This window comes from Echinops telfairi, unplaced genomic scaffold, assembly GCF_000313985.2.
Source record: "Echinops telfairi isolate 266 unplaced genomic scaffold, ASM31398v2 ScPeMD7_7469;HRSCAF=8507_0, whole genome shotgun sequence".
NCBI classification, from domain to species: domain Eukaryota; kingdom Metazoa; phylum Chordata; class Mammalia; order Afrosoricida; family Tenrecidae; genus Echinops; species Echinops telfairi.
In genome coordinates this window covers 1,610,930-1,631,719 of record NW_022111372.1, presented here as the reverse complement: position 1 = coordinate 1,631,719, position 20,790 = coordinate 1,610,930, and the positions used below count along the sequence as shown (strand labels likewise).

Genomic DNA, 20,790 nt, shown 5'->3' with positions numbered 1-20,790 from the left:
TATGGATTGTGATGAGTTGTATGAGCCCCTAATAAAATGATTTTAAAAAAAGAAAGAAAAAAAAAAAAAGAATGCGTCTTCCACTGGGGCAGGAGCGAGGGAGGACCAGGAGGCCCTGCTGGTGCTCCCGGGAGGGAAGATCCGAGATTTGAACCCAGAGATTTGAACTCAATGGAAGAACATGGCGGTCTGTTTCTGAAAATATTAGAGAACTCTGCGGTGCATTAGTTTTACTCTGTCCTAAAGGAGCATTCTGCACTGGAACGGACTTTAAGGGCATATGTTTGGAGTTCGGGGGGAGCAGCCAAAACTGAGACAATAAATTTCTATTCTTAGAAGCCATAAAATGTGTTACTTTGTTATGACAGCACTAAACATCGAATTAACTGTCTAGATGGTGGGCAGTCACACTTCATACAGACCAGCTGGGCTTAGTGGAAAACACGCTGCTGTAACCGCTTCTGACCTGGCAAGATTTGGGCTAGCTAGGCAATTCAGCTTAGACAGCAGGTGAGTCTGATGATGTTATCAAAGACACCACTTAAAAGTCAATTGCTTTCAGAAAGGCTTATTTAATATTGGAGTCCACAATAAAATTGGTCATTATTATATGTCGTTATACAAGGCCAACTTTTATGTGAAAGATCTATATTGTTGATTAAATGAAATTCTTTTTAGTGGCACTGGGTCACACATAACGTATGTACAGTCAATTATATTAGGAGTAGTTGAAGATTTCTCTTTTCACAGTAATAGTTTTTTTGGCAATCAATAGGGATTTGAAGAACTATTTTTCTTGATAATGACCTAGAGCTTTTTTACAGTAGCCCCACCCCACCCCAAGATGGATAGACCGGGGTCACAGGAAAGGCTGGCCGGATATATGCTGTATTATAATTTTTCTAGAAAGATCAATGATTTTGCATTCCAAAATGATAGCATAAAACAATACTTTTTAGTAAACTTGGAGTGTCTCAAAACAAATGTGGGTTTGATTTGACAGGTGTCAAATAAAGAAGTAGTAATCCTTTTTGCAGGAAATTTCATCTCTTTTTATCTTCTAGATCAATAAGATAAATTTAAGCTATATAGTGGTCAATAATCTAGCCAGGTAAAGGACTCACTATTAGCTGTTGGAGGGCTTTGTGCCAGCATTTGTTTCAGGACCAATTCTAGCACACTAATTTTCTGTAGCACAAACATTTAACTTTTATTGCTTTGCCAGCAAATTTTTTATATCTAGTTTCCCTTTGTTTTATGGGGAAAAATATGTATCCTAAAAAAATACTTACATTTTGGGGGAGGACCTTTGCTTGCAGTTTTCTGCTCAGATTAAAACAAATCATTCCTGGGGTCTATCGTCCTTCTCTCGAGTTCATACACCCAACTTGCACCAACTGATAATTTCTCTGGAAAGGTTTGAAGAGTTGCTCTGAATGGGCTACTTAGCTATCCCCTGTAGTGTGCAATATTAAAATATATATTATGGTTAAATATCTCCATCAGTCCTGTCTGAAATCATCAACTGCTCCATCCACACCCTGCTTCCCACTCTTCATTTAAGAGAGTTGCGGTTATGCCTGGTAGCTGTGGACCATAGCAATAGAAGACAAAGAATAAAGGTTAAAGAACTGTGAGTGCACTTACTGCCTAAACTAGAATGATAACACTGATTGGTGAGGTTGAATATTAATTCCAATCCAAGAGTTGCTCAGTCCGTTGAAGAATGGCACTGGATGGGCTCTGTGTCACATCGTCAGTAAAGACCTGGGTAAGAAGAGGCAAATATTCTGCATTTCATGGAATCAAAGCTAGAGGGTACCTTCTCTTTTCCATCAGAGCTATTCTAAAAATAATGTGAGTATATCATTCCTGCACTCATGATATACGATGGGGTATCCCCCAAAAAAACCCAGAATTTTTTTTAGTGATGTATTTAAATTTTTTGTGTGTGCATTTAAATATTTGTTTTTACAAAACAACTTTATCACCTTCAAAGTACTCTCCATTACACTGAATACATTTGTCAAATCTGCTATTTCATTTTTGGAAACATTTTTCAAACTCAGCTATTTGGATAGGTGACAGCACCTCCTTCGTTTGCTTGTTTTTTCTTCACCTCTTCTATGTTGTCAATCTCTGTCCTTTCATGTTCCTCTTCATTCGCAGAAACAAAGAGAAGTTGCAAGGAGCAAGGTCAGGCGAGTCAGGTGCGTGGGAAAAGAGAGGCATGCTGTATTTTGTCAAAACCGTGTGCACTGAGATGGCTGTAGGTGCATTGTCATTGTGGCAAAACCAGTCGCCCCGTCTGCCACAAATCAGGCTTTTTTTTGCCACACACTGGTACACAGTGTTTTCAGAATCTCTAAATAGAAAGCTTGATTAACAGTCTGACCTGGTGGAATGAACTCCAAATGCACCCTTCCCATCACATAAAAAAAACCAAAAGAGCATCAGTTTTTTTTTTTGGGGGGGGGTGTCATAATTCTTTGTACATTAAAATTTTTGGAGTGGAATTAATAGAACATGTATTACTAATCATGGAGAAAGGTAATCAAGGATGTCGAACAATTTCTGGGATTTTCTAAGCATACTGTACCAGTTCAAAGCCCCAATAGAGACTTCCTCAGAAACAGAAATGGGTAGTGTGGTCTCTGTGTGAGTTTGCATATCAACAGTAGAAAACTCTGAGTTATCCTGAAAATACCTAGCCTTTTATCACCACGCCCAACTGATGCTTCAAGACAGTGGTTCTCAACCTTCCTAATGCCATGACTCTTTAACACAGTTCCTCATGTCGTAGTGACCCCCCCAACCATAAAATTGTTTTCGTTGTTACTTCATAACTGTAATTTTGCAACTGTTATGAATCGGACAACCCCTGTGAAAGGGTTGTTCGACCCCCAAGGGGTCTCGACCCACAGGTTGAGAACCACTGCTGTAAGAGGATCTAGACAAAAAAGCTTTCCAGAAACTAGTCCCGTTTGAAATCAACACTGTGTACGGAATGGGAATTTCTGGCAATTGATGCCAAGTTTGACTCAATGACTCCAGGCAAGCAAGTGATGACAAGTGTTCTGGACCCGCAGTCTAGAAAAGCTGGGGCAAACCAGAGGGCATAGGTGAAATGTTCTTTAATTGCTTCAGACAGTTCCAAGTGGACACCCTCTCCCATAACTGACACCAGGGTTGGGGCAGGGATGCATCCGAAAACTCCGCTGTCCTGGAAACCTCTGTTCCTCCAGACCACACTGCAACTGGTCGTTATACGCAAATGCGTAATTCCGTTTGGGCAGCACGTAAATGCTTGATAATGTCAGTGTCCGGAGTCTCTCCGAGACTTCAGAGGATCCCTGGTATCTTCAAAGACTGGCATCATATCCCATCAGAACCATTCACAATAGCTGCTCATTCTAGGCGTGCCCGGACCCCTGCCAAGCCCTGATCTATCCCTCTGCTCTGGGTCTCTCTGGCTCTATTTTCTAGCGCTGCTAGATAAGGACCCTTATCATTTGGCAACTCTCCTTTGGGCATTTGGGGCCTTGAGTTTCTGCTCACTATAGGAAATTGAGGGAAAGAAAACCAAAACAAAAATATTATTTTTCAGAGATAATCATTGTGAACATTATAATGTTATATCCCTGTAAATGTCTTCCAAATCTATTAGTATACACATACATATCTTCTCTTTGTTTTTGTATACAATAATTCTGTATGTGATTGCATAAACTTGTAAGTCATATAGATACATGCATAAACAGTGAGAATTATCTTTAACCATTCCCTTTTAATTCTATTTTTACATGAACTTTTTGAAGTCCCCTTCGTGTGTGTGTGTGTGTGTTTGTGTGTGTATACTCTCATATATGAAATCACACATGAAGAGTCAATCACAGTACCTGGCTCAATGAGCACAAGCTATTATTATTATGAGGAGCGTAGGTAATGTAGTGGGTTACATATTGAACTGCTAAGCACAAAGTCAGAAGTTCAAACCCACGAGAGAGAGATGAGGTTCTACTCCCGTGAAGAGTTACTGTGTTGGAAACCCAAAGGAGCAGTTATATTCTTCCTTGTATGGTCTCTGTGAGTCAAAATTGACTCAATGGCAGTGAGTTTGCTTTGTCAGACTCCAATTATCTCAAATTTATAATTTTTATATTACTCTAAAACATATAAAAGTACTTGCCATGTTGCTATTATTCTGTATCAAGATTTTTAATGGATAAATAGGATGCATCAAAATGTATCCTCTGTTTGTGGACTGGGATAGCTTCGTTACTATTGTAAACACAGTTACAATGGGCATTCTTCTAGTTCGATTTTTGTTTTCTAGGGGACATTCCAAATAGTGGAATTATTCAATGAAACAGTTGCAGAGTAAAGACCTTTGGTAGAAAGCAGTCAACTCCTTGAGACAAAGTGTTCTAGCTTAAACTCTACCATCAGTAGTGCATCTAGAATCTACTCATATGCCTTTTGAGGCATTTCTGATGGTTTTGTTGAAAGAAATAATGCAGACAACAGTACTGATTTTACTAATGGCTAGATTGCCAAGTGGAAAAGATACATCAAAAGGCCTGAAAAAAATTCATTTTAGATCTTATTGGCTCACATATCATTGTAAGACGTGAGCACAAAAGTCATTGTTCATGGATAGTAGCTGGTAATCTGAGACCATCAGGAGAAATGTATTTTGCTCCACATATCCGGGTGCTCTGCTTGCGTATTATGTACACCTTCACGTCAATTACTTAGCATTCACTATTGTGTACGTTATCTTTGATTCACATCCTTAGCTCCTCTACCACCTGCCTCTAAATCACTCCTCTGCTCCTTAACAATGTCAGTGAGCTTGGCCATAAGGAAGACACAGAACTAAAATAAATTTGTTACTGCTCATTGCATATATTAGAAGACTTCATGAAGAAAAAGTTGAGTTTAAAGATTAAAAAGAAATGTTTAAATAATTGTAATAAATTAATTAATTTTTATTACTAATTATTTCACTCTATTCTTAACTGCTGGCACATATCTTCTTTTTCTGGTACAAAAAACAATAATAATAATGAATCTTTGCATAAAGGGCTAGTTGGATGCTTACAAATTACTCTTAACTTTCCAACATACATCCCCAAACCTGGCCAATATAATACTAAGAAAAACAAAGCACACATTAACAGAGTAAGAGTTAAGGGAGATGTATCAGGATTGTAACCAAAGAAAACAACAAAAGGATACCTGGTGATGCTATGTGGTAAGTGTTTGGCTGCAAAGTCCAAGATTGCTGGTTCAAAGCCACCAGCTGCTCCTTAGAGAAAGATGTAGTAGATTGCTACTCAGAAATTCTATCTATATCTAATTCTATCTAACAGTCAGAGTCAGCTGACAGTGTGTAAAGAAAATAAAGTGCCGCCAACTTAACCCCAAAATGCACACTGACAGGAAGAAACCATCACAAAGAACACCTGAGAATGATCATTTAGTGTGCTTGCTGAGTGTGTAAGAAAGTGATTTGAAAAATAATCCCAAATGAGAGAGGAGTGGAATGGATCACATCTTGTATGGCATGGTAGTACACACTTCCTTTGTGGTAGTCAGTACCCAATAACCACGCATGCGACTTTGTTCACTATTTCCAGTTTACCCATTTAGGGAGCCCTTACCCTTGCTCTAGACAGCATGTAATCCAGCCCCAGCCAACCCACAAGAGTCATTTATTCCCAGTGAACCCATGGTTGAAGTCAGGACAATCAGCTAATAATCCTGATGTCTTGTACTTTATAACTCTCTGTAAAGGAGTCAGGCCTGTCCCTGTTTCCTAGACTAGGAATTATGTAATTGAAAGCTAGTAGAGTCTGACTTGGGGTTGGCTACCTTAATTGCCCATCTTACCTATGAGAATGAAATTGAAGACTAAATTAACACACGAAGGATGGAGAATTGGGTCCAACTAAAAAACTGAGGATTAATAAATGTCTTATTCTCTTCCTGAAATCAACCCCTTCAGAACCCAGCCATACCCCTGTACTTCTCCACTATATAAACTAATCTATTTGCTTATTTTTTTACACCAGCCAGGATTGAGTTTTCATTGAACAGACAAGAGCCCTAAGCAATGAGTTTTGTTCCTAGATGGCACTGTGGAAAGGACAATACATTCCTGCTTCTGTTTGACTTCTCAGTAGATACAGGTAAGGGCCTTACCGTTGGCCACGTTGTCCGAGGCCCATCCAAGCTCTAGTGGGAGAGAAAGCTTTTCCAATGGGAAGTAAATGTTACTGGTGTCACTTTCAGAAATTTAAGAAGTGAAGCACCCCAATTATTTCCGTGGGGTTCTCGAGAACATATCTGATACTGAATTATCTAAAATCCTGTAATGAGAAAATAATGACCTCTAAAAGAATGTGGATTCGAGACAATACAAAGGAGAATAGACATGGGCAAAGAGATGGCCAAGTGGATCCAGGAATAGAAGTGTGGGAAACACAAAATTATTTCTATCCCTACTATAACTGAAATTTCTCTGTAATTGGTGACTGGAAATACGGTCACTTTTACTGTGACATTAGAACCTGCTGAACTGAAATACTTTGCTCCCATCACACTAAGAATCATCATTTTAGACTTGAACTTTTGGGAAACGTTGAAACCTGTGAGTCACTCATGTGACATAGCTCAATGCCAGGAAGCGATGACCTCTCCAGAAAAGTCCGACAGTGACATCATTGGCGGGGGGTCAGCAGGTATTGTGTGGGGTGGCAAGTTCTGTGCACTGTCCTGTCATACCCTTCTTGCATGAAATATGAGACCAGAGCTCAAATTTTAACAATGTTACAAACAAACCTAGGCAATTAAGGCCTGGTGCATGACTGGAAGCAGATATAAGCTCATGTGATTGTGAAGAAATTAAATAGATCCTGAAACCATAAGATGACATCATGAAAAGTTAGAAGGTACAGCTGGCTTCCAGTGGTCTTTTTGCAGTAGAAAACATGCAGCAGCTGGTCGTTCGCTTATCATTCTCTGCTGAAGCGGTCGTCATCTCAATTTCGTTTTTATCATGTAGATGTGCCAAGTTTAAAAATAAGAGTTAAGTTGGAAAATTTTTGATAGAGAATTCTTCCATTTTCAAGTGAAAAATAAGCAGAAATTAGAGAGTGCTTCTTTATAATGTAAAAATTCTTTATAACGATGCCAGTGCCCTGAACCTTTGCACCCACATTACCCAATGCTGAGCTCTTGGAGCGCCACTGCCTGAAGACTGATTGTCATTGATGCACGTGTTGTGAATTCCAATATTTGTCATTTAGGTTTGGGACACATAGGATACTCTACTGGTTGAGAATTCTGATTCTGGATGTCGGACTAATCATCATTTCACGATGTACAAGGGTGTCATTTGAGCATATTATTTAATCTCTCAAATCCCAGCTGATTAATCTATAAAATAAGAAAAATGATAACTACCATTAAATGACGTAGTATGTGTGAGCATTTTGTCTTTCATTTGACATACATACATCAAACCGACCAAACCAGCCTGCTGTCATTGACTCTGGCTCACAGTGACCCTCTGCATGGTGCCCACTCTTGTAAATCTTTAAAGGATCATGTAGCCTCTTTCTCCTGGTGGGTTCGAACCACTGACCTTTTGATTAGCAGTCTGACACATACCAGGCCTCCTCTTGATGTACACAGTCTCAAATAAAAATTACTTATTATTAATCATTCATTTCAGAAATATAGATTGAAGTCTAAATGTGTGCCAAGCACTGTGCAAATCATTAAAACTACTTTGGCCAAGAAAGAAATTTTTAAAAAATCAACTCTTAACAATTAACTGGATTTTAGGAATCATCTCTGGAATTTAATTTATCTGATACCAAGAACTAGACTTCTCGACTTAGAATTAAGAAGATTTCTTGGAAACTCTGAGGGGGCTTCAAAAGTTTGTGGAGAAATTCCATTATCTTCTCATTTCATTTTCTCACAAACTTTTTGAAGCTCCGTAGTATATTCCTCTCAGAAGGTGTTAGCAACAAGAAAGAATTTATCTGGAGAAACAACGTCCAAATGGTCGAGTTCAATCATCTCTCGGTGACAAGAAAACCAATTTACAAAGCCAGTTGCTGGTGGACGCTGGTTGCATGTGTGCCCTGTGTCAGAAAGGGCTGTGTGTCGGGGCCAATGGGGCTCTGCCGGGGACTCAATGGCTGCTTTTTCAGAAGTAGATCACCAGGACTTGCTTCCAAAGTGTCTCTGGGTGGACTTGTAGCGTGGACTTTTTAGTTAGCATATTAAGAATCATTTACACTCCTCTTATAACAAATGTGTTCTGAAAATACATAAATACAAGCTGTTACCAAAAATAATAATAATAGCGGGCAGCACAGATGTGACAGGAGACAAGGGACTGAGCTCTAGCATTTTGCCCCTGCTGGAGGGACCTGAGGTCAAGCTCTGTAACCCCTCTGGCCCCACATCCATTACATCTTTTCAGCTTCCCGGGGGGAGGCCTGTGTTATGGCTGCCATCAACAAATGTCCCTCTGTCTCAGCCTCTGCCACTCTTGCCACCAGTCATCTCACGAAGGGCTGCCATCCGGAAACTGTCTCTTGAGCTGCCCCAAATCTAACAGAATCCCTGCCTTCCAAGTATGTGTCTTCTAATTTTTAAAATCAGCCATAGGCAAACCTGGATGAAATGAGTACTAACCAACAAGTATGAAAAACATATCACAGGGGAACGTGTTGGCAGGTTCATTTCTTGGTACAGGTTTGTAACTGACTCCAACTGACACCAACGAAGAGGCGGCTTTTCGCTCCCACAATGAGGAACAGCGTCGGGCACCTCCAGAGGGCTGCTGGGAGTCAGACTCCACTGGAAGGCAGTGAGTGGGGAGTGGGTCCCTAAGGGCACCAAAAGGACATTAGTAGACAGGGCCTACAAAGATGATCTCCAGCTATGGAAGTGACATAAACCACTAAAAAGTCATCCGTTTACTGTATGTATGAGTTTCCTTTAATAGTATAACAACCCCAAACCAGTGAAATCTTTGAGTACAATATCTAGCTCCTTCTAGAATAGACTGCCCAGGTTAGTTTTCCTGAGTATTGGAGTGTGAGTGAAGGTCTACAGGCCTGTAGAAATGCTTCAGATTGTGCCGCGTACTACAAGAAACAAATGATGGATGTGACTTGTATTCATTCCTTACTTGTTTAATCTGCTGCCAAGGGTACATTTTAACCCAAAGCCCATTATCATGCGTATATATGTGTGTGTGTCCCAATCAAGGAGTTACTATGTGGAGATAAACAGTCATGTGTATACATATACATACATCTCATTTAGAATAAGAACCCATCTGAATTCTATAACAATTAGTTTCATTTTTCCAAAATAAAGGTATGCCGTGATAACATGGTTTGTTTATATTTTTTGTTTTTTAATTGCTCCAGTGCCTTTTGGATTACTAACTGCAAGAAGGGTGCTTCATGCCCACCAAGTGCTTGCTCTTCAACAGAAAGATAAGGCCCTTGGTTCCTGTAATGCTCTCCACAGCCTTAACAACCTTATATAGATGGCTAGGAATCAAAGTTGACTCAATGAAAATGGGTTATTAACTGCCAGATTAATCTCCTTTCCCATGCTCAGAGTTTTGTATTTTCATTGGAGGATAGTTAAAAAACAAGAACATGCAAGTATGTAATTACCAGCTCTTTTTTGATGACTTGATTAATATCACTAATCCTTCCTACTTGCCTGAAATTTATAGGTGCTGGTGTCTTTGATCCATAAGGTATACAGAATTAGGACACGACTAAATGAGTCTGTTCAGGCTCTTGGTATTCAGATACGCCAATGAGAAATCTTTAATGTCTTCACAATAACATTTCTTATCTCTATTCACCAGAGCAGAAAACAACTGAGCATGAGAAATGCATATGCCCAGGTTTTAGCAAAAAGCCCATTACCATATTAGACTTAGTTGTGCCCAGTTAACTCTGCAGGATCACAACACAAGCAAATGATCCAATGAGTGCACTTTATTGCCAAATGTTATCCAAATTAAAGAGATTATTTTAGCAAATGTTTCATTAGTGTTTGACTTAACAGACACACCACAATTTTCCCTGTGAGCATGTTTTAATCATCATGAAGAAGGCAACAGATGCTGTTTGGTAGTTTGTAAATTTATACTAACATTTTCTTTCACCATCGAATATATTCCAAGTTTCTTTAAGGTGATATGATGAATGGTTATGCCCTGATTATATAGCCCAATATACTTCAGAGTGTCCCTGATATGTTATGTCCAATCTCTTTCCTACCCCAAAGAGGATTAAATTATACATGCTTTAAGCATACGTGCTGAAGTAAAGAGAATCAGCCTGATTTCCTGAAAATATTAAGGGCGTCAGCTTGTTCCTGAGGAGGAAAAAGGTGTCCATTTACTTTTAAAATTTAGGATTGAGATGTTGTAGCTATTGTTAGGTACTGCCCAGTGGATTCCAAGTCATAGAGATTCAATGTAGACCCCAGTGAAACATTGTCTGGCCCTGCAGCAATTTCACAATCTTTGCCAAGTTTGAGTCCAGGGTTGCAGCCAGTTTCCTCTCGCTGATGAGCTTTCTGTTTCACTGGATCTTTAGTTTACCGGGCATGATGTCTTTCTCCTGAAAACATGTCCAATGTATGTGAGGATGACACCTTTGCGTTCAAGCAGCATTCTGGCTTTGCTTCTTCCAAGACACATTTGCTCATTCTTCTAGAAGTCCAATGGCATATTCAATATGCTTTGTCAACATCATATTTCAAATGCATCAATTCTTCTTTGGTCTTCCTTATTCATTGTCCAAGTTTCACAAGCATATGAGGTTACAGAAAACAGCATGCGTTTGATCAGGTGTACCTTCATCTTTAAGGGAATATCTTTGCTTTTAATACTTCAATGAGTTGGATTTTTTTAATAGAAAAATGTTCCCAATTCAATACGTCATTTGATTTCTTGACTGCTATTTCTATGACGATTGACTGCAGGTCCAATTCTCAAGTGATTGCTCAACATACAAATGAAATAAGCACGATGAGTGAACACAACCTTGATGTGAACATGTTCTGCTTTTAAACCACACAGTGTCCTCTGGCTCTGTTTGAATGAGTGCCTCCTGCTTTATGTTCATTTTCTGCATGTGCACAATAGAGTGTTCTGAAATGCCCACTCTTCACAATGTTATCCATAGTTGGTTAGGATCCACAGGGTTCAATGTCTTTCTACAGTCAATGAAACACGTTAACATTTTTCTAGTATTCTCTGCTTTCGGCCTTGTTATCAGATTATAGGTCTTCATTTAGGTGGCATAAAAGATAACGACTATAGTAGACACATTTGTTCATTCATACCACACCCATTTTCTAGTCTCCCTGCCCTACACACAGTTTTGGGAAGATTTGTCCCTTGTTCTAAATGAACTTTCCCCGAGCTCTACTCCTGGCCACCACTGGTTGGGCAGGAGAGATGTGTGCTCTTGAAAGAGGTCCACGAGCTCCTTGAGTGCCAGTCAGACGATTCCCTATTCTGTTTGGAGAACAGAAAAGTACACAGTACCTTAGTAAGGTATATTATTGGTAAAACTACGATAAAGGTCTCTGGTCTTTTCGAGTCAGATAGAACAGCACTTCCTAAGATTTTGTTAGTTTTAAACTTTAGAAATATCTGACTGGTGCAAAAGGTTAAGTGCTTGATTACTGGGCAGATGGTTGAAACTTCCCCCACTGGCTCCTCCGTCATTTGCTTCAAGAGGTCATAACCTTGAGCATCCTATGAAGCAGTTCTACTTTGCATACCTGGGTCTTGTGAATTGAAGTGTACTTGAGAGGAACTACAACTTTATTCCTTAGAAGTCCCTCTTCTCTTAAGTTATCTGATACAGTATAGGTCACTTCCTTACATTCAAAGCTGCCCTATCAAAGAGAAAATGCTTTTTTCCCCCGTAACTCCAACATATTATGATTTCTACTTGTCCCTATACATATGCCCTGATGGAGTAGAGGTTATTCGTTGGGCTGCTAACTGAAAGGTCAGCAGTTCAAACCTACCAGCTGCTCCACAGGAGAAAAATGAGGCTTTCTACTGCTGTAAAGAGTACAGTCTAAGAAATTCCCAGGGGCAATTGTACCCCGTCCTATGAGTTAAAATTGACTCGATGACAGTGAGTTTGGGTTTGAGTTTTGGTTTATACTGGTTATGACCCTAGAAAAAGTTATCATGCTTAGTAAAGAAGGGCAGTGGAAAAAAGGCGATTTTCAATGAGATGGATGGACACACAAGCTGAAGAAGGAACTCAAGCATCACAACAATTGTGCGATGAAATGGAAGTAGGCAGCATTTTGTCCTGTTGGCCAGAGAGCTGCTGGGGGGTGGACGCAACTTGAAAGCGAGCACCAAACAACCACAAGCTGATGACTGCAGCCCTAAGTCAGAAGAGTTCCCAGACATTTTTTAATAAAATACTGCCTAAAATTGGTTAGCCAGCTTTTCAAGAGCTTGGATATAATTTGCCCAAATCTAGCCACTCTTGGATAAGTTCTTGTTCATTTTATAGTGATTTTAAAAATATTTTTTGTTGTTGCAGATGTTTGGATCTTGCTCTTTATCGGGTACTTGATTTGCCCTTTTCCTTGATTTTAACTCACTTTTTGCCCCAGATGAGATTTTTCTTCTCTCCTGTGCTATCAATTCTTGTCCTTGGGCAAGCATTACCATTTACTATTGCCCCATACTGCATTTTAGTCTTACATGCATCTCCCCCAGGGGAATGCTTGGAATAAAGAGCCACATCTTATCAGGAAAGTAAAGCATGGTAATAGAACTAATCAATGACCCATTTGTGTAATGTAATGGGTATCAAAAAGTTAGAAATCCTATTGCTATTGCTAGCTACTATCAAGTCCCCCCCCCCAACTCATGGTAACGCTATGCACAATACGATTGGACAGAGGTGATCCACATTGATTTCAATATCCCTCATTTTTCTTTGTGGCAGTGTTCTATCACAGTCTGGAAGCCCCACTGAAACCCGCGCCACAGAACGATGCAAGCTCTTACTGGCAGATGAGTGGTAGCAGAGCTGGAGGTAACAGGAATGAAACTCTGATATCCCATATGGATGATGAAATTTTGACCATTGACTCACCCCTTGACTTAGAATGCTATTGCTGTTGCTGAGCAACGTCAAGTTGAATCTGACTCACACCAAACGCTTGTGAAGTGAGTAGAAATGTCTCATGGTGTTTCCTAGGTCATATTCTTTACGGAAGTGGATCACTGGTTCTTTTTTTCTCTCCTTGTTTTCTTTTTTCCAACATTAGTTGGTTTTAACAGTTAAAATTTGTGTTAGCAGCCAAACTCTTAAACCATTGTACCACGCGGGCTTCTAGGATGCGGTTTCAAACCAAAAACCTAAGCTGATTCTGACTCACAGAAATCCTATCGACTTTAAAATAGAAATCTAGGCCAACAGAAATTCAATTATATTAATGAAAAAAGTTCAAACTCACAAATAACCCTTTGACTACTTGTGATAGTTAATTCTGCGTCAACTTGGCTTGGCTAAGATGCTCAGTGATTTGGCAGTTAAGATCTCCTAGTCCCTCAGTGTAACCAAGCACATAAAGCCATCTCCTGTGAACAGCCCATCAGTTGCTTAGACCGTTAGGGTGGGATGCCACAGGCCTGAGGAGCTTTCCTTGGAGGTGTGGCCTACTTCTTACAGAAGAAGATGCTGGGAGGAGGGTCTCGGTTTCTTGCTGGATCTGGTTCCTGTATCTGCCTCATCAAACTCAGTTCTTTGGGCTTGAGCCAGCTTCCCACTATATTGCCTGCTGACCCTGGGAGGTCGCAACAGCTTGCCATCTGACCTACTGACCTTGGGCCTCTGAATCCACCAGCTTGTGGCCCTCTTGCTCATCTTCCTGCTGCCTGCTTCATCAGTCCCCATAGCTTAACAACTGGCTCATGGACTTGAACCTGCTCTACAATTGTGTGGACTTACCTGCTCTACAATTGTGTGAGCCATAGTCTTTATGTAAGTTTCTTTCTATATAGTTTTGCTTTTCTAGAGGACCCAACCTAACACCACTATAGCAGATGCTTCTGAATAACATAGCAAACACTGCTTCCATCTCCTTCTTCCTGGTTACTTACTCTATGCTAGAAAAGTTGCATATATTTCTCAAGCCCAGTTGCAGCTGTGATCTGGCTCCCCCTAAGCAGATACACCCATGTAAGACAGGAACATGGTGAAGCAGACTTTATAAGACAATTAGCACAGAAGGTGGCCAAGAGGTTTAGTTCTTCTATGGAGATGTCATGGAGGTTCTAGTGTCTGGTCTTTTTCCATTGTTTCTGAGGGGCAGATGGTAGTACGTGGTGACGTTTCTACTTGGCAATCTGGTGTTGAAGGTTGGCATTTCCCCTGGCGCAACTATCATATAGGCTTGGTTTCTAGGTCCCCATGAAAATTTTGTACACTACCTGGTACCTTCATATATATATATCTTAAATTAGTTCTCCGTAGCCAAGAACTTTGGTTAATGCAGTAATTAGGACCCAAAACAGGAAGTTACAAGGTATAATTGAACACTAATTCTGTGTAAGCAGATGGGCATGAGTGGTAGGGATTCACTTGTGACCAAATAATTGGGTACATTGTCATTTTCTTACCTCAAAAGACAAGTTATTGCTGATTCAGGTAAGGGCAATAGCAGGATACATTCATAATGTTGGTAGGTGGTGACCCATTTTCCCTACTGAGCTAAATATGAGTTAGATGAACTCAGAGTATCTTCAAATGATCTGGAAATGGAAGTGGAAGGAAGCAAAGATTTGCTTTCACCGTAGCTGCTAAGCACAAAGGCAGAAAACCTAATGATTTTGGCTTCGCAGTATTGAAAAGGTCACATTCTTCTCCACCTGAAATTGAAAAAAAATGTAAACTATGAAACTTTTAAGTTTAGCAGGAGGTAAGATTCTTGCTCCCTAAAAAACCAACAGTGATAATGCTGGCAAGAGGTGATGAATTGTATTGTCTCCCCACCTAAGTCTATTACTTCATATGATCTGTACCAGAGGATGTACACTGGTACAGATAGGAACTGAAAATACAGGGAATCCAGGGCGGATGAGCCCTACAGGACCAGTGGTGTGAGTGGCGAAACAGGGAGGGTAAAGGGAGAATGGGTAGGAAAGAGGGAACCGATTACAAGGAACTATATGTGACCTCCTCCCTGGGGGACAGACAACTGAAAAGTGGGTGAAGGGAGATGTCGGACAGGGCAAGATATGACAAAATGCCAATTTATAAACTATCAAGGGCTCATGAGGGAGGGGGAGCGGGGAGGGAGGGGAAAAATGAGGACCTAATGTCGAGGGTTTGAGTGGAGAGAAAATGTTTTGAGAATGATGTACAAATGCGCTTTACACAATTGATGTGTGTATTGATTGCGATAACAGTTGTATGAGCCCCTAATAAAATGTTTAAAAAAAACAAAGCAAAAAGAAAATACATCCTGCATATCATATGTTTACATCATGATTCCTAACAGTAGCAAAATTACAGTCATGAAGTAGCAACGAAAATAATTTGATGCTTGAGGGTCACCACCATATGAGGAACTGTATTAAAGGGTCGCAATATTGAGAAGGTTGAGAACCACTGACTTAGAGACTGGGCATTATATCAGATGCAATCATTGGAAGAAGCTTAGGCCTTGTTCTTTTAAGGAGTCCGTGAGTCTCATCCATGTGTAAAGACAAGGGTGTGCAGGTTTGTTTGAGAAACCAAAGAGATGGACCATGAATGAAAATGCATTCTGTAGTGGTTTTAAAAATTGCCTACTGTAGTGGTTTTAAAATATGCCCATACATTATTTGATATTCCTCCATCAAAGTGAGTATTGGTTTGAGAGTAGAATACAAATAGTGCCTCACTTCTTATGAATAAAGTAGAAATCATGGTGTTAATTATAAGACAAGGCCATGAAGAACATTGCAACTTAATCATTGCTCTCTTGGATAATTTGCTCTGCGAGGTGGTGGGGAGGGTGTTAGCCATCATATCATAAGGATGCTCAAGAGCCTGTGGAGATGCCAATGTGGTAAGGACTTAAGGCTCCAACCAAGAAACAGAGAAAAACTGAGGCTTCTTGCCAATAGTTATTCAAGGGAACATTCTTTAAATTAGAGCCTTCAGATGAATGTAGTCCCTGCAAACACCTTAATTGCAAAAACATTAGAGACAGTATGTCAGAATCATCCAGCTAAGTAGTTCCTGAATTCCTGTTCCTTAGATACTGTGAGATAATGTCTGCTGTTTTACGGCCCACGATTTTGAAGGGATTTATTACAGTGCATTAGATAACTAGTTCACCCCCTCAATATCAGTTCTTCTCTTCATTCTCAGAAACAAAACCCTGACTTTATTCGAACATTGTTCTTAACTATTGTGCTTCAGCACACTCCCTCATTGAGATAGCTACAGCAGTTGTGGGTGGTCCCTCGGGGAAAGCTCTTCAAGAGAGAGTAAAGGACCACTCCACATTCTTCCTGCATCGGAAGCAGCCTGGATAACGGGGCTTGAGCATCCAATGAAGATCACGAGGCAACCTTGAAGATTAAAATCAAGAGCTCGTGATAACAGAATGGAAGCAACCTGGGTGCTTGGCAACGTGCCTTTTGGGACCCCATAGGTGTATTAGATGTTTTCTTGTTTGGGATATAAAGAGACACCAATTGTATTTGCATTTCACTGTGTCCTTTCAACTGCTTAGACACCACTGTTTTCAGATATCTATAATAAAGGTCTACCCCTAGTTTTCAGGACTCACTTCTGTGTAGAAATGTAGTGCTCTAGCACTTCGGTGCCAGTCAAAGGCTACGATCTCCTTAGAGGAAAGCTGCACAGTCACTTGCAGGCAGAAGCTCTAACCATCTTCATTTCCCCATGTTCGCCCTTCCTCACTATTCAGAAAGCTGCAGCGTATCCTAATTGCTGCAGCTCCAGAGAGGTGGCTGCCTCAAACATAGGCTAGGGAAATTTTGGACTCCACAAGCAATGAATTATGAATAGTTAGTACAAACCCTCAACTTCTACAGCGAGGGAGATGCTTCTCAGTGACTACATGATTAGCACAGATGTAGGTTTGTGTTTCAGGGAAGACCTTTTATTCTTTTAAGCTTACTCAACCCAAAATGTATAGTGTTTTATTTCCACTTACAGTCTATGACCAGAGATAATAGAGCTAGTGGTAGTTTTAACTACAGTATGGTTACAACGAATGAAGACACAGTGCATACAATGTCAACGTTGCTGCTGCTCTAGTTGGTATAAAAGCCTAGACCCAAGGAAGTGGTCTTATAATTAACACAAATAAATCAAAAAATAAAATCTAAGATTTAGCAACAAGAGAAAATGTCTTTTGGCTGTACCCAGTTAAAAATTTCACGAGTTCTTGTCTAGTATGTTGGCTGCAAGCCTTATATGACTGCTGAGCAAGGAATACAGCTAGTCCAACTTGAGATACAGCACATGTACAGAATGCACACCGGGCTTTAGTGACTTAGTATGAAAAAAATAACCTAAAATACCCAATTAAAAACATTATGCTTATTATGCAATGGAATGATAATATTTTTGATACTTTGGGTTAAAGTATGTTGTGAAAGTTACCTTGTCTCTTTTTACATTTTACAATGTGGCTACAAGAACATTTCCAATCACAACAATGAGCTCCATATTTTATTTTATTTTAATTAGGCAGCTCTAGAGGTTAATGGGCTATAATTGATACTGTAAATACACTGGAGCTCCACAGACATCCAGATAAAGATGTAGATACAATGTCATCCCAAAGTATCATGGTTCACTCTGATGTACAGCAAAATTTTAAGAATCCTCAAGAAGTATTTTTGTTTTCTTCAAACTTTTCTACTCTTGACCAGTTCGAATCTTTCTTCTCTATAAAAGTTTCTTTGATCTCTCTCCCCTACACCCAGTAGAAATAAACCTCTACCCTCTGGGTTATGACAGTATCTGTCCCTGAATCGACTGAATGTCTTCTGTTTATAGAACAGAGTGAGGTGGTGGATCGATCTATCAAATGTGAATGGTAGGGATATGAACTTTCTACATTTACTGCTTGCATTCTAGAGCTGGATATAGGCAAAGAAACACCTATCACAGAATGGTGTGAAATGTGCCAGAATAAGAGAGATTTAGGCAGCCTCAGATGTGCTTACCCAGACTACTTTGTGGTGGGTAGGTATATTAAACCTGTACTCTAAGTAGCTGGCCCCACAGTAACCTGGTGCTTAAAGGAAGAAAAAAAAAATCCAATGAAATTGCTAAGAAGTATTTCCCCGTACTTTACAATTTGTTAAAATAGGAGTTGGCTTCAAAATACAAATTACTGAGCAGGCATTCTTATTATACCACATGTATTCCCACAATGTGTTCCTACAATGACTCTCTTAGCCCGGGAATTTAGTTATTGATTTTAAACAAAAGAAAGAACAACAACAAAATCATTCAACACAATTAGCATGATTGAGTAAAAATGAATTCCACAAAGGTTTGCGATTTATTTAACATTAACGAATTATCAGGCGGAGTTCAGGCTTTCAGTGATTGGATTTCTGTTGGGGTCACACAGCCTTATAACAGGAAAGCAGAAGTCCGTGCTCTCCACTTTGTTAAGTTATCTAACATATGGCAGCGGACATTTTGACGCAGTGTTGGAGAGAGGGACCTGGACTTGGCTTATTGGGTTAATTTTGTAGCCTTGCTTATTAAGAAGTTGTTTATCTCACAGCCTCAGTTAGAAACAAAAAGAATGTTTTCAAAAGAAACATTTGAGGTATCCAAAAGTCTATCTGTCCTATACACTATGGGTGAATGTGCCCTGCTCAGTGGTGAGCACTTAGGCCTTACACAGAGCCTGTTTCTTTTGATTAGAGATAGGACTGTGACAGCAAGGCTATCTGAATTCCCAGAGTGCACCCCCTAGGTGGTGCCAATCAAAGAGGACGGGAATGGCAAAGGCAGAAATGCTGCCAACAGAGAGAAAAGAAGTCTGGACAGATTGTGGAGTGAGTGAAGGGGAAAGAGACCAACTACACAAGAATAAGATAGTAGTGAGCATTCTGCAGTCCTTTCATGCAGCAAGTGAAGCTTTTATACCGCTTTAGCTTCTGAGGACATCCCTAGCAGCTGGGAAGATACTTGATACAGCATAACTACTAGATATATTTGTGGAATATGCTGCAACCAACTACAATTTTATTTGACCTTAGAGAATCGAAAAAATACCAAATGAAGTTTAATAAAGTGCTTTAAGGAAACAGAAATATTAGTAGTACACTTTAGAAAGTCTTCGCATAGCATTTAAAAAACCTTCCAATGATGCTGATCATCACTCACTGAAACAGTGTACTTTGTATCAATCTTGGATAAAGGCTATATCACTAAGGAATTTGTCTTGAGCAGATTTTGAACTTTAGTGTATGCAAGTACGTTTAAACTATATAAAATGACTACAGATTATGTAGGAGACTTTCCACGGTGATGTAAAACAATTGTTTTAAAACCATCATCACTATTAAACTTTTCCTTCTATGTGTCAGGCACTGTGTGAAGTGCTAGATTATTTCAGATTAATTTCAACAATTGCTTTCGTTTTCAAATTGTGAAAGTCTTCCAAAACTCATTCATATTTTTAAAGGTTAAATGAAAATTCAAATATAAAATACAATCATTACATAACAGACACAGATTATGGTTTTATAACTTGGATAGCTTTTTTTAACGTGCATTAGTAACTCTATTTTCAAATACTGTCAAAATCTTAAGGATATGAAAACCTACATATAGAGTGGAGTGCCTCAGCCACTCATTTGTTTTGCGTAAGAAGTGTTTTCACACAGGCATACCATTTTGGAGTTTAGGGTGAGGCTAAGCTGCACTTAAGCATTCTTTTGCCACGCAAAAACAATTTCGACTGGGGCACTTCCCTGGATCATGTTTTCATGGTAAGTTACTAGAGTCAAAGAGAAACCTGACCATGGGGAAACAGCTTGAGCTCCATGTTTGCGGAGCTTTGAGGATGGGGGAGAGAGCAGCACATTTAGAACAGAACATTAGGGTTTCCTTTGACTCTCGCATCCTCCACTTTTTCACTTCACCAATCTATTACTGCCCCCACCCCACCCCCGACCCCCAGGGAATGTTCAGAGAGGTTAGGCTGCAGGGAACCAAGGGGCACACAGCGCTGTTGCCCTGGCCCCAGGATGTCATGGTAATCTCTTTTTTGGAGACCGCGCTGCTGAAGAAGCGGCAGCCCTGTTCCTTTCTCTCAGGTCTTGTTTGGCCAAATCCTTTCAGAGGAGGATGTGCCTGAGCCTCGGAGCCTCGGCTGACAGCACCCTTCGCAGGCGGGAAGCAGCCCGCCTTCAGCGCAGGGACCTGCAAGGGGCGCTCCGCAGGTTTCCCTCCGAGGTGTCTCCTCGGAGCCCCCCGCGGTCATGGTGTCGGCTCACGACAAGCCGCCTGGAGTTAATACCCTTGTCTCTCAAGATTAGAGCAGGACACGTACCTGACGAGGCTGGGGCAGTTGGAGGATGGATGAAAGGGACCCGGAGGGGCGTGGTGGAGTGAGCTGGGCGCGGGGAGACGACAGCAGCCTCCAGGTGTGTGTGTGTGTGTGTGTGTGTGTGTGTGTGTGTGTGTGTGT

The 20,790-nt window shown here is 40.3% G+C and overlaps 1 long non-coding RNA gene across 3 annotated transcripts in view; it reads right to left on the bottom strand.

Annotated features, from left to right (window-relative positions):
* Positions 1-20,782, bottom strand: part of LOC123521048 — a 34,506-nt gene extending 13,724 nt beyond the window's left edge. The window contains exons 1-3 of one of the 3 annotated variants that reach the window (XR_006679536.1): positions 20,653-20,782; positions 14,729-14,977; positions 1,293-1,456 (exon numbers count right to left, since the gene is read on the bottom strand). This is a non-coding gene — a long non-coding RNA (uncharacterized LOC123521048). Of the gene's footprint in view, positions 1-1,292; positions 1,457-1,647; positions 1,768-8,718; positions 8,909-14,728; positions 14,978-20,652 lie in introns of those variants that run through there. The other 2 variants (XR_006679535.1, XR_006679534.1) reach the window with 2 other exon arrangements.
* Between the last annotated feature and the right edge of the window lie 8 nt (positions 20,783-20,790).